We start from the raw sequence: 13,486 nt of genomic DNA on the forward strand, positions 1-13,486 counted from the left end.
TTGAAACCTACCTGAGCCAGGTGCGTCCACCTCCCGTCCTTACAACTGTTTCCGTAGCATCCATCCTAATGTTATAACATCCTTCTCGGTCTTCTAAATGGCCACGAGCCAAATTGAAAGTATATGGAAAAGGTCGTGGCCAATTTTAACACAGGTTCCGTGTTTCGTATATAGATGCTGCTCATGTGTACAAGACTGTGTCATTTTACGTCCTTACCTGTTACTGCAAGTCGAGTGTCACTATGGCCTTGCAGCAAGGTTAATGTTTATGGTTTCCTAGCTGTTTACTGCTTGAAGTATTTTTGCAAGATATGACATTATTAAATTGTCTTCCAGTCAACCAGATATTTAGATAGTTGAAGGATATTATCTTTTGTGACGTAACTACATGTAGTTTAGTAGAAGTTTGTTTATATTTCGGGGGAGCATAATGCCTTCATCTTCAGGTAGGAGATAGGCTCAGTAAACAAGAAGAAGCAAGAAGCAAAAAGTAAGGAATCTTCGTACCTGAAGATGGAAGCAGTACATTCTTCCGAAATCTCTGTTAACTTCTACCTGACTACACTACGTCACTCCCAGAAGACAGCATTCTTTATAGTCTCTGCTATGAGAACTGCAAATCCAGCCGCATGTTGTCCCTTACACGCTAATAGAGTGTTCCATCTCAGAATTAGTAGGAGACTGCATACAAGGGTTTCCTTCAGGCGAAGAACACGATTCCCTGGATGGTGGAGCAGCCCACAGAGTAATCTGTACAGGGGCGGCCCGTGTATAGGCACTGCGGAACCGCAGCGCCCCCAATTTCCACTTGATATTATCGATAACATTTATATAATGAGTCCTTTTTTCTTTAATTCTTTCTTTATACTTGTACAATACAATATATAATCCTTAAGCTTAATGTCAGTAGCCAAATCTTTGTATGGAACTGTGCGCTTCTGGAGCAGCACCCCCACTAATTTTAGCTACGAGCCGCCACTGAATCTGTACAAATTCTTTCTAGCAGAATCGTTAAAGAAACGTGATGAATGTCGCAGTTGGAATTATGCGAACTTGCAGGAATGAGCACACTAAAACCGCCGACTCAAACCATGCGCCATCAGTGCTTTGTTGATGTAGTAAGAAGAAATGACAGTCATTCAGGAAATAGAAATATTGAAATGTGTTTACAAGTAAATTACTGCAAAGAAGAAATTGGCGCAGTTACAATGATAGATTTAATAAATGTAGAGATTATCGTTGCTTAGAAAAATGCATTTAAATATGATAAAATTATCATTGTGAAGGTAGGACGTACTACTGTCCAGCTGGGTCCACTCGGCACGGCGGCCACTGATTGGCCTATTGTACATGCCCCGGGTGATTATGGGGATGGAGAATTTGGTGGAATGAAGATTGGCAGGGGAAACCGAAGTACTCGGAGAAAACCCGCCCCAGCTCCACGTTGTCCCCCACAAATCCCACTTGATCGAACCCGGGCCGCCTCGGTGGGAAACCAGCGACTAACCGCTTGAGCTATGGCGCGGCCTACCGCGGCCTGCTGTCCCCTACGAACGAAATGTTATGACAAATTGATACACGCACGCCTGTCGCCCGCTGATCGTCATTTCTTGGCAGTAGATGTTATGAGAAATTAGTATGCACTGCCTTTTCGCACAATGTTCGTCATATCTTCTTGCCTGTTGATTCTTGGTGGTGTGAGACATTCATTTATTGTGTGTGTGGAATATCCGTAGTGAAACTGTGGGAAAGAAAATTTGCGAGTGTTAAAAACATGTTTAACAAATGTCATTGTTAAATTCGTTGATTCATAATGATTGTGAATATTGTTCATTAACTTTAAGTGTGGATTAACCTCAACAACCTGCGTTCCTGTCACACCGGGTTCCAGAATTTGCTGTTGGTAAGTTCACATGACATTTTAGCGCCAAGTCGTTTGGCTGCCTTTTTATATAGAAATTTGTAGGACTATATGCCGATGATGTTTGTTAATTCAGCCGAATAACAAGTAAATACAATAAACAGGTTGTCGTAGAAGTCAACGGAGATTTTCCTGTGCATAAAATAAAAGAAAAATTGATTACATTCGTCACGAAATCAGGTTAGATTTACAGCTGTGAGAGCACCGGGGCAACCTAGTGTGGAGGTTCCGTAAAAATAAATGTAGTTTATGGCAATTATTTATTATTATTTTTTATAAGTTCTAAAAATAACCTACAAAGTAAATTTACGTGATTTTAGATAAGTAAGTTTCTGTTTTGTGGAGGCCCCGGGAGGACCGCCTTGCTCGCGCTGCTTTAAATCCTGCAGTTCACAAAATCTTAAAAAATTAGCTAGTAATGTATCTAAAAAGTATTTCAGATTGTACATTTAACTTACACCCAAGTTCCCTTCAGAAATCGAGGCAACGTTATCAGCAAGGGTAGAGGAGGTCTCATAATTAGGTATATGCTCCAGATTAGAGGAGAACCTTGAACCAACATGTGCCATGTAGGGAATTATTGCAATGCTGATTCCGAAATTCGTCCCTACACGTATCTCAGTGGGGAACGATGCTTATGACATCTTAAGCCACTGTAAATGGCCTCATTGAAAGAAAACCGATCAGAAAATGGTTGTGCCAGCCTTCTTCCGCATCCTGATCATCAGGTTGGAACATTGCCGGATTTGAGGTTCTCATGTCTGTGGCTATTAAGATTACTGTTGCTTAGGATGTGGTGCCGAATAATTTGGTATTTAGGTACCGACGTTTCGGGTGAACCTATTGTCCCTACATTGAGGTCTAAATTGTGGGCAACAGATTTCTTCGAAACGCGTGTACAAATCTATCAAGCAGTATTTCGTCATATTTCATAAACTTCAGGTTTTCAATAATTATTTTTAAGACATCGATACATGTAAAATTACGAAGTTAAAATTTTTTGTTTTACATTTGCAGACATGTCAGGTATTGTGACTAGACTGGCCAAAGTTTTTGAAACGAAAGAGTGAATTACGAAAGTCTTTTTCCTTCACTAAACTTGTGCAACCGATATGAGAAAATTTCGACTTATTCCCTTCTGCTGTGCCGTAAGTCATTATCAATGTGTCTAGCTTGATAATGAATTCTAATTTATGAAGGCCATGATTGTAACGTTTTATCTTGTAACCTGTTTCATGCAATAGACTATGGTTGCCAATGCGGCGGCTACCCAATCTTGTCATGTAATTCCATATTCAAAATTACTGGGTTTTTAGACTTTGTCCGTCGTCCGGTATTTTAGAAACTAGAAAAACAACATTTCGGGAACTGGATCTGTTTCCGTCCTCGGGTGTCTTCGTTTCCTCCTCCCTGAGGACGGAAACAGATCCAGTTTCCGAAACGTTGTGTTTTCTAGTTTCTAGAATACCGAACGATGGACAAAGTCAAAAAAAGCCCAGTATTTTGATGAATATTTTACACCATTATCAGAACCCGTTAGAATCTACGTATAATTCCATGACTCCTCAATAGATGGCGCAAGCTTATAAATAACGGTAGAACGCAGTGTAATGTGTGTGTGTGTGTGTGTGTGTAAATATAATATGATTACGAAAGCGGCCAGTGAAAATCAGGTACAAGTAGTTCCGAAATTAACAGGTAGATGACGGAAGGATACGTTACTGTAGGCCAAGATCAAAGACAGTCACCTAGTTAAATGTCTTTCCGAACAGATGGCGTAAGTGTGTGTATTGCCGAAGAATACAATTTCGTAAGTTAATCTATTTCTGCATTAGTAGATACTATATGGTTAGGTAACGTATTGCTCAGCACAAGAAAAATGGTAGATGACGGGAAGCCGATACATGCCAGTTGCTTCTGTATTTTCTGCTAGCAGTGGCAACGTATGAACGAGTTTCGTTTAGAGAAGCAAAGTTCAGCGGTGACTATTAACACTATGTCTTCCGGGACATGACGCAGTGAGTCTGATGGATATTTGTGAGGTACAGCCTGTTCAATCAGCTGTCTATTGAAGGGTCGATTGCCTCCATCTTCAGGGCATGGTAACACGTTCCTCCGAAACGTCTCTAAACATCTACCAGACTATACAGTCTGGTAGATGACAGTTTCCTCCAGGCTTCGTTATTCCCTCGTGTGCCAAGGTGACATCTGCCCTTCCTACCTTATCGCGTCATCGTCATGTGTCTTTTTCGGTCTTATAGATGGATGTTTACCCACCAAAACACATAGTATTCCGCCTCCATCATAACTGCGTGCTGAGCCCACTGTTGCTTCCTAAGCTTCGTTGCCCAAAAATACCGCACAACATGTGTACACCACGAAGTTGCGTAAGACTTGATCATTGGTATCGTCTAAAATGCTGACAAGCGTTTCGGAGTAACCTCTTCCGGGTGGAAGAGTCTCGAGATCAGTCGTGAATAATCTTCAGTCTTGGCTGTGAGACCATAAAACCTTAGAATTGCTTGTCTTTTAGATAAAAATATTTTCCCACCGACTTTCTTTTCAAAAACAATTGCAATTTATAGTATTCGTTCAAAATATGTACCTCCATTTCGCCTCCACACAAAACAACTGACTAAATAGTTCTTTCACTCCTCCGAAACGCCGGTTGACTTTCCTCTGACTATACGGCGTCATATCCCAGAAAAGAGAACGCTTGGTAACTGCTGTTGGTTGGACCGCGCCATAGCTCAAGCGGCTAGTCGCTGGCTTCCCACCGCGGCGGCCCGGGTTCGACCCCGGGTCTGGTCAAATGGGATTTGTGGTGGACAAAGTGGCGCTAGGGCGGATTTTCTCCGAGTACTTCGGTTTCCCCTGCCAATCTTCATTCCACCAAATTTTCCATCATCATAATTACCCGGAGCAGGCTACAATTGGGCAATCAGTGGCCGCCGTGCCGAGTGGACCCAGTTGGACTCCACTCCCCACTAAGCGAATTAAAACAAAGCTGCTGTTTGTTAGTGCAACGGAACGTTATGGAGTGGTTAGTGTTTGTGCTTCATATTCGGAAAGTGGCGGATTTAGATCTCGGCTCCTAGACAAGCTACCAGCCCCACCCCCTTCTTTCCACTTGGCTCTGCTGAACCAAAACCTATCATTGGTCCTGCACTTTCCAGTGCTGAAGTTGCCTCTCCTGTGTGCGTGCGTGTGCGCACCAAGACGTGCCTAGGGGCACTGTCAACACACAAATACTCGAAATTAAGAGAACCACAAATATGCGACCTTTTGATTTTTAATTTCTGTTTAACTTTTTAATGTTTTAAATTTTGAGCACAATAAAAATAATTAATTTTGTGCCTAGCGCATGGTCGGTGTTGCCGCAGTGAAACACTTTGCGTGCAACAACATACACACCTGACGATGGTCGTTGTGAGACCGAAGCATGTCGTGTAGTAATGAAATAAGAGCAAGAAATAGGAGTGAATAAGATCTAAAAGTTTGTGACGGTGATACATAAATACAGATACTGTGTTTTGTGTAAAGCACCGTCTTACTTTTAATTAAAACATGACGTTTCGGAGACTGGATTCTGTCTCCATCTTCAGGTAAAACCTACTCAGTTGCGCCCAATCGATATAGCCACTCCCAGTATTCTAGGCCCGGAGATAGGGACTATCTCTGTTAATTAGGTTCTAGCTGAAGATGGAGACAATCGAGTTTTCGAAACGTCGTGTTTTGAAATATAAACAAGACGGTATTTTAAGATAAATACAGGCCAATGGATAATGTCCAGAAACGTAATATTTGCACTAATGTACCATCGTTAGAAACTCTCAGATCTTATTCACTGAAGTCTCTGTTTGTTTACATATATCAAGTGATGAAATAGCATAGCGGGGTGCTAAAATACAACATGATAGATGTATAAAAATAAAACATCGTTATTATTATTATTATTATTATTATTATTATTATTATATGTAGCTTAACATTGGGAAAGGGTGTCTCTCACGGTGGGATTCCTGTCACCAAGAAGGAATGTCCGCGTAGGAGAAATCCTACCTAGAAAAGGGTTGTAAATTACTGGACCAATTTATATACAAAGCATCGAATTACCTGACGCACGCAAAATTATGAGGATTCCTTTACCGAGCCTCATTTATCTGAATGCCCACGGCGACCTGAACTCACTTGGAAGCTCCCAGATATAAACATCGGTTTCGGCCCTGTCAGGAGGGGTCTTAATCCTAGGGTTTGGACGGCAGGAACGTGTCCTTTGCTACGGTGACAGAACCTTGCTTGAGGGTTCTGTAAACAGTGGAGCCTCTTCACTGTCAACCGGCAAAAATAAGAAAGGACACAAGACACAAACGTGACAGGACGACGACAGCTTCTGCAATGTAGTAGAAAAGACAATCTACTGTCAATAGAGAGGAAGGTGGATGATAAAGTTAATTAATTAAGCACTACACAATGTAGATGAACAGATAATTGAAGGTATAGCGTCAAGCATTCTTAATTCCGGCACTAGAGGGAGGTAAGTGGTCAGCATCGCCCTTCGGTCACTTTACACCCGAGAAAGACCCTCCGGTACCTATCGGAGAGGACGATGGGTGGGCTCCAATAGCCGATCTGGACCTTACGAAAGAAAGAAATTTCACTTGCTCATGCCAAGAATCTAACACTTATTCCACGGTAAATGCATGCAAATGAGTGAATATTCAGTTAAATTTAAATTTATGAAGCACCAAGTCTTCATAAACGAATAACGAAATAAAATTTTAATTGAAGAAATAAGTTTTGCCTGCTGTTCTGATGAACTGAACTCTTGGACAGTCACCTGTTTCCAAAAATATAGTCCGTTACATGTAGAAGACTACAAAAAGTGCCAACAAAAAATCTCCGCGTCCTCATTTTGCAATTAAACACGTTAATAAGCCCGACAGACACTTGTAATTTCGTGCTCAGACCTATATTTTTGTAGGTCGACATAATTTACCTGAACAAACAAAGACCCCGTAATATTAATTCGGAGCTTCACCTCGAGGCCAATACACCCTTATTTCGTGGGGTAATCTTAATTTTCATCGCGATGTTGTCCATTATTACATACCTGCGCGCGCAGCCATAACTGTGCCGTGGGAAAGGGGAAACCCCGAAGCAGAATCCTGCTTGATATAAATGTTGGTTTCCAGGCCTAACTCCATGGAGCTGAGCCCTTCTTGAGAAGCCGCCAGTTGTGCAACTACTCCAGACGTTCCCAACATCTTATGGAACCAAGGTTCACTATCGTGTTCACAAGAGCCCTCCGCTGGTCTCTATCCTGAGCCAGATCAATTCAATCCATACCATCCCATGCTGTCTAAGATCTACCCATCTAAGTCTTGGTCTTCGTAGAGGTATCTTCCCTTCTGTCTTTCCCAGTAATATCCTATATGCATTCCTCTTCTCATATATTTATGCTGCATGTCCTGCTCATCTCACCCTCCTTGACGTGATCATGCTAATTATACTTGGCAAAGACTACAAGTTGCGAAACGCCTCATTATGCAGTTTTCTCGTCACTTCATCTCTCTTCGGTCCAAATATTCTCCTCAACACCCTGTTCTGAAACGCTCTCAGTCTGTATTCCTCCCTTAATCGTTTGAGAGCAGGGTGTTGAGGAGAATATTTAGACCGAAGAGAGATGAAGTGACAGGAGGTTGGAGAAAACTGCATAATGAGGAGCTTCATAACTTGTACTCTTCTCCAAGTATAATTAGAATGATCAAGTCAAGGATGGTGAGATGGGTAGAGCATGTAGTACGAATAGAGGAGAAGAGGAATGCATAAAGGATATTGGTTGGAAAGCCAGAAGGAAGGAGACCACTGGGAAGACCAAGTCGTAGGCGGGTGTTAATATTAAAATTGGTCTTAGAGAAAGAGGATAGGATGGTATGGATTGGATTGATCTGGCTCAGGATAGGGACCAGTGGAGGGCTCTTGTGAGCACGGTATTGAACCTTCGGGTTCCATAAAATGCTGGTTACTTCTTGAGTAGCTGCACAACTGGCGGCTTCTCAAGAAGGGCTCAGCTCCATGAAGTCAGTTAGGTAGACCTACGTTTAGGCTGTTTAAAAATGTTTTTACGGATCGTCCTCTCCGTCTGCATTGAAACATATACGGCGCTATGTTTGAGCATAGTTCTAATTTTTGGTAGTAATATTTTGTATGGGCTTATTTAATGTTTTACTCAAATTTTATTTTAATCAACGGGGCCTCCCTCTCGACACCTGTTCCCGAGACATAGCAGTTAGAGAGGAGAAACGGAAATTGTAATTCCGTGTGACTTGCCATGAGTTCAAAGTTTTAGAGAGAGAGAAATAAGCATTAATACAGTTAGGCCGTTTATGCACTAAGATCCTCTCTTGTACCCGCATTATCATCACTTGCAGACGCTTTGCGACCAGACAAATTACGTTTCCTGTATGCCTGGCCGCTACTGTCTCCGGGCTACGCTCGCTACATACATTTCGTTCAAATTAAGGAAGACTAATGGCAAGTAGTTCATTTGTCAGCCACAGCATTGGCGCTACTGCCGGGATCGAGGTGGTTTGCAGTGGAAAACAAACCCCCACTTGTTTCAAGCGCGTTTCCTTCCCCCCACCCCATGTTCCTCATCCACCCCGTCTCATTTTAATCATTTCCAACATCTAGAGTGGCAGCGAGTATGCAGCTCGACATATTATAACTCCTGTACAAGTTTTGGCAATTATAGTCTAGGTCTAGTTGATAAATGTTTTATGCTTAAAGTGAGTTTGAATTGATGGAGCAATCTCGCATCTTCAGTCTGTATAATGCAAGTTGTATTGTATTTGAAGGATATACTGTACAACAGCAACATACAGCCTTTTTTATTGTTAGTGGGGTGGGACTAAGTCCCTTGTACTGCGGCCACTTCTGGTCTATTGTACCAGCCCCAGGTGATAGGTAAAGGTGATTGTGGATCAATTGGTGGAATGAAGATTGGCAGGGGAAACCGAAGTACTCGGAGAAAACCTGCCCCAGCCCCACTTTGTCCACCACAAATCCCACTTCACCAGACTCGCGATCGAACCCTGGCAGCCGTGGTGGGAAGCCAGCGACTAACCACTTGAGCTATGGCGCGGCCTAACATACAGCTTTAGGCCGGGTGACAAAATTCACGAAATGAATCTAAAATAATGTAGGATTTGAGGTTGTCACACCGGTGGTTATGAAGCGTTATATCTTCTGGGATATAACGCCATTGAAAGCCATCCGACGTTTCGGAGAAAAATTTCGCCTTCATCTACCTGATTTTACGCTGGTGTCTTTCTTGGCTTATTCGTCGTCCCTGAAGCGATGTGTTCGTCTGAAACGTCGGTTGACTTGCAACGTTATACCCCAGGTGACAGAAGTCTTGAAACTAAAATAATGAGCAATACTATTGTGATGACTGCTTTGATGTTATCACAACAATAACTGTCTTCTGGGACATACCGCTGCGTAATCCGGTAGAAGTTCGTCGGTGTTTCGGTAGAAACATTCTGCCTCTGTCTTCAGGAATGAAGACTAAACCGAGCAAGCAACGAGCAAGAAGTCGGTGTTAGGCAGAGCCGGTTCTAAGAGGACAATTGAGTGAAGGAAGCTGGTATAGGCGCTCCACGCGGCTTGCCGCATCTTACAGTTCAGTAAGAAAGTATATCGTCACATTCATTCGTTCATTAATGGCTCGACAACCGTTCTCTTTCAAAGGTAAAGCTATCCCTGTAACAGTCCGTCGAGACCCATAGGGTTGTGAGACGTCGAGGCTCCCACGTTTTCTAGACAATCAGCTCACAGATGGCGGTGTGGTTGTCAGCCTTATGCGCCGGCCGGCAGCCCTTTACCCCCCAGGAAGATTCCTGGTACTTATTTCTGTTAGAGGTTGAATAGACATCAGGGTCATAGTGCGGCTGGAAGGATTAGGTCAACTGTAAAATCCAGTGACCTCATCGGGAATCGAACCCGCGACCTTCGGGCTTGTAGCATAGTGTCTCATCCAACTACGCTACCACGTATTATTATTATTATTATTGTCACTCCGCTTACCGCAAGCATAGTTTGCGATAAACATCTGCTGAAAGTCCAGTTTATGGGACCTTGAAACCTGACTTCCAGTCAGGTTTGACGTACAGTACAGCTGTAGCTGTTGCCAATGTAAATGAAGGCATCGCAAGATTCACTTCAGGCAATTATTCGATATGCCATTTGCATGCGAGAGCAAGCACAGAACTGCGCTCTATCGACGTACCGTTCAGGTGCGTCTCACGGCTGTGAAGCACGTTGCGTCCGGGAGTCAGCTCAGGCCGGTTCTTGTTCCTGTCGTCTGTACCATTAACATTTCCAAGAGGGCAGGTGAGAAGGTGCCTCAAGATAAAGGAAGAACTTGAAACAAAGCTTCAGATAAGCATCTCAGTATCTTCTGAGGTGTGATGCAGTGTAGTCTGTTAGAAGTTTACCGAAATTTCAGAGGAACTTACTGCCTCTATCTTCAGAGTCGAAAAGCATGCCAAGCAAGCACCAAGCAGAGCGAGCAGCTCAGACGATGTAGCGATGAGTTACAATCTAGAATGCCGGGGTGCGATTCCCGGCAGGGGTACGATATTTATCTCTCCTCCACAGCGTCCACGCTGGCTCTGGGGCCCACATAGCCTCCTATCAAGTGGATAACGGGGACTCCTTCGCCGGGGGTAAAGCGGAAGGGGCGTGAAGCTGAGCACTCTCCTCCACCTAGTGCTGAGATATGAGAGTGGTAGAGCTTACCTCCCCTTCCCCATACGTCTTACTGGCGTGGTGCTTAATTAGTTAAGCGCAGGGAAATTTTTTACTTTACATTTTTACCACTTCGAAACTCGATGAGGATACCGAATATCCTGACTGGAGTTTCATGGTTCTCCTCAAGCCCTCCAGGCGAACTGCGGTAGTACTTCTAAGTAGGCCAATATTGCTTCTTTCTACATACTTTTCAATTCATCATTCATTCATAAGGCCACCTTTGTACGCTGTACAGTCTCAGCTACTGAGCCTCGTTATAAACATCAAGCAAATTTGTCCCTGTGCTTAACTAATTAAACACTACGCAATGACGGCGTATAGGGGAGTGGAGGAGCCGGGCTAGTGTAGTCCGTATAGCGACTGGCTATGGGCTCGTCGACCAAGAGGTTGGAGTTCGAGTCCCGGTAGGGTCAAGAATTTTCTTTTCTCCACGTCGTCCAGACCGGCTCTGGGGTCCACCCAACTTCCTATGCAATGGGTAATGGGGGCTCTTTCCCCGGTTGTAAAGAGGCAGGGGCGTGAAGCTGACCACTATCTCCAGCTAGAGCCCAGGTCATGAAAATGTGGATCTATACATCTATACTGAGCCTTGTTATATAAACAGTAAAGAGAGAAAATAAAACTAAACAACAAGGTGTTGAGTCTAATATTATACGAAGTGTTCGTAACTAATTTTTGAAACACCTTGTATCAGAGATTAAAAAATGCAAAGTAGCTTATGTAAGCCCGCCTCTTGCTTTCCGTTCAGTACGAAATGCGATCAGCTGACTGATAGTCAACTGTCTCCTCTTGTTACAAGCGTACCTTGTCATTGTGACGTGTGCGAGCATGTATGAAATTTGAATGTTATAAGTGACGATTGTAAGTGAAATTGTGCATAAATTGTGCTCTCGAAATGTCGTGACAGGAGTGAAATATTTTGCGGACAGCATGTGGAACACATGTGTAAGTTCCAATGGTTTGGGACTGGAGACGACTTGTCACACGCCGCTGTCTCCCTTCTCTTTGCTTTGAAAAATCTGGAAGCTGTCACCTGTGCCTGTTTCTTCGTTTGTTTGTTTTGTGTGGGTTATTTTGCGAAGCGGTCAGCAGCTGTATTATATAATGTCGGATGGTAGGACATTGATGACTGAGGAACGCTTTTGAAAGAAGAGCTCTTAGCGTAATCAAGCTACTATCCCAGCATTTCTCTTGAGGGTCTAAGGAAAACCACGAAAACATTATGCAGGATAGCCGATATTCGAACCGGCCACCTTTCTAATACTAGTGTGGCGCATTACCGTTATTGCATAGCACTCGGCGGCTATATTTGTTACGCATTATTTACAGAAAGACAATGAAATGAACTCATAATGAAGAGGTCGTGTCTTTTTGTTTGTATGTCTCTTGTCCAAAATTGCCCCTTTGAAATGCCTGGTCCGAGCCCAGAAGTAAGGTAAGCCCAATGGAATGTCGCGTCAGAGTGGTCCCTGTTTCGTATTTCGGAGATCCATGATTCAAATCTCCACCCGTCTGTCCTGTCCGAAAGTTCCTCTGATTTCTCTCCGCCCCTGTAGACAAATTCCGTGACGCCGAATCTGGATATGAAAGTGTGAGGAAGAGACGCTTGACGTAATTAAGATGCACAAGTGTGTGACGATGGTTTGTTAACACAAAAATTATGTTTCTGGACATTACCCGTCCTGTTTTATTTAAAACACAACGTTTCTTAGACTGGATTCTGTCTCCGTCTTCAGGTAAAATCTACTCAGTTATGCCAAATCGATAGAGCTAGTCCCTATCTCCGGAGATAGGGACTAGCTCTATCGATTGAACCCAATTGAGTATGTTCCCCCTGAAGACGGAAACAGAATCCAGTCTTCGAACCGTGTTTTAAATAAAAACAGCACTACGGATAAAGTTCAGAAACATAATATTTGTTTATCGTAATGTTTATCGGTTTCGTATTTCGTTACCATGGAAACCAAATGCGAAAAGAATCATAGTTACAAGTAGGGGCGGAAGATGACAGCACTAATCGGCGTTGTTTTAATTGTTCTTTCAGTGTCGTTTGTCGGTACTGACAAGTTCACCTTCTCCGAAAAATGAACCTCTGCACTCTTCAGAATTCAGAGTGTCCCTTGAGGGCTACAATTTGAAAAGGTGGGTCAATGGTAGGGTAACCTCTGGAAACAGCAGCTAGAGACGGGAGTTGTCATGTTTTTATATCGAATTTTGAGTGGTCATTCCGCTAATGGGCCTGATTACTTCTAATTAGTCTATACCACGACCGCTTGCTTCTTCATCCTTTTCTGCTTTTCACTCGGTAATAAAAATATCGCTCCACGCCATATAATGCAGGTAAATAGACCATAAATAAATATACAATTAAGATATTTAGTAAGTTTTCTATTTGTTTTGCATGCCATAGTGGAAGTAGCGAATTTAAAGAAACGTGGTCATTTTTTTCCGCCCATCTTTTTAGCTCTCATCATAATCGCTCTTTGCCTCATTCCGTGCCAGTTGTTCTCACTAGTAGATCCAGGGCCCGTGCTTTTTATTCATTTCTGGGTTACTTAACGCCGCGTCAAATTATCGGATGGTTACTGAATGATGAAGTTGAGAGTGACGGTAGCAGTTCGTTACCAAAGTAAACTGGGGAATTTAGAAATATCTACTTCTGAGAGCTGGGGTAGCTCAGTCAGTACAACGACTAGACTGCGGGCTGAAAGGCAGAGGAATTGGGGCTCGGTTCAAGGCAGAGGCAAG

The 13,486-nt window shown here is 43.1% G+C and overlaps 1 protein-coding gene across 1 annotated transcript in view; it reads left to right on the top strand.

The window, feature by feature from the left end:
• The first annotated feature begins 1,654 nt into the window (after positions 1–1,654).
• Positions 1,655–13,486, top strand: part of LOC111868961 (mediator of RNA polymerase II transcription subunit 20) — a 344,422-nt gene continuing 332,590 nt past the window's right edge. Inside the window, exon 1 of the mRNA XM_023860093.2 lies at positions 1,655–1,903. The gene's annotated coding sequence lies outside the window, so the exon portion shown is untranslated. The remainder of the gene's footprint in view (positions 1,904–13,486) is intronic.

Source organism: Cryptotermes secundus, unplaced genomic scaffold, assembly GCF_002891405.2.
Source record: "Cryptotermes secundus unplaced genomic scaffold, Csec_1.0 scaffold1090, whole genome shotgun sequence".
NCBI classification, from domain to species: Eukaryota; Metazoa; Arthropoda; class Insecta; order Blattodea; family Kalotermitidae; genus Cryptotermes; species Cryptotermes secundus.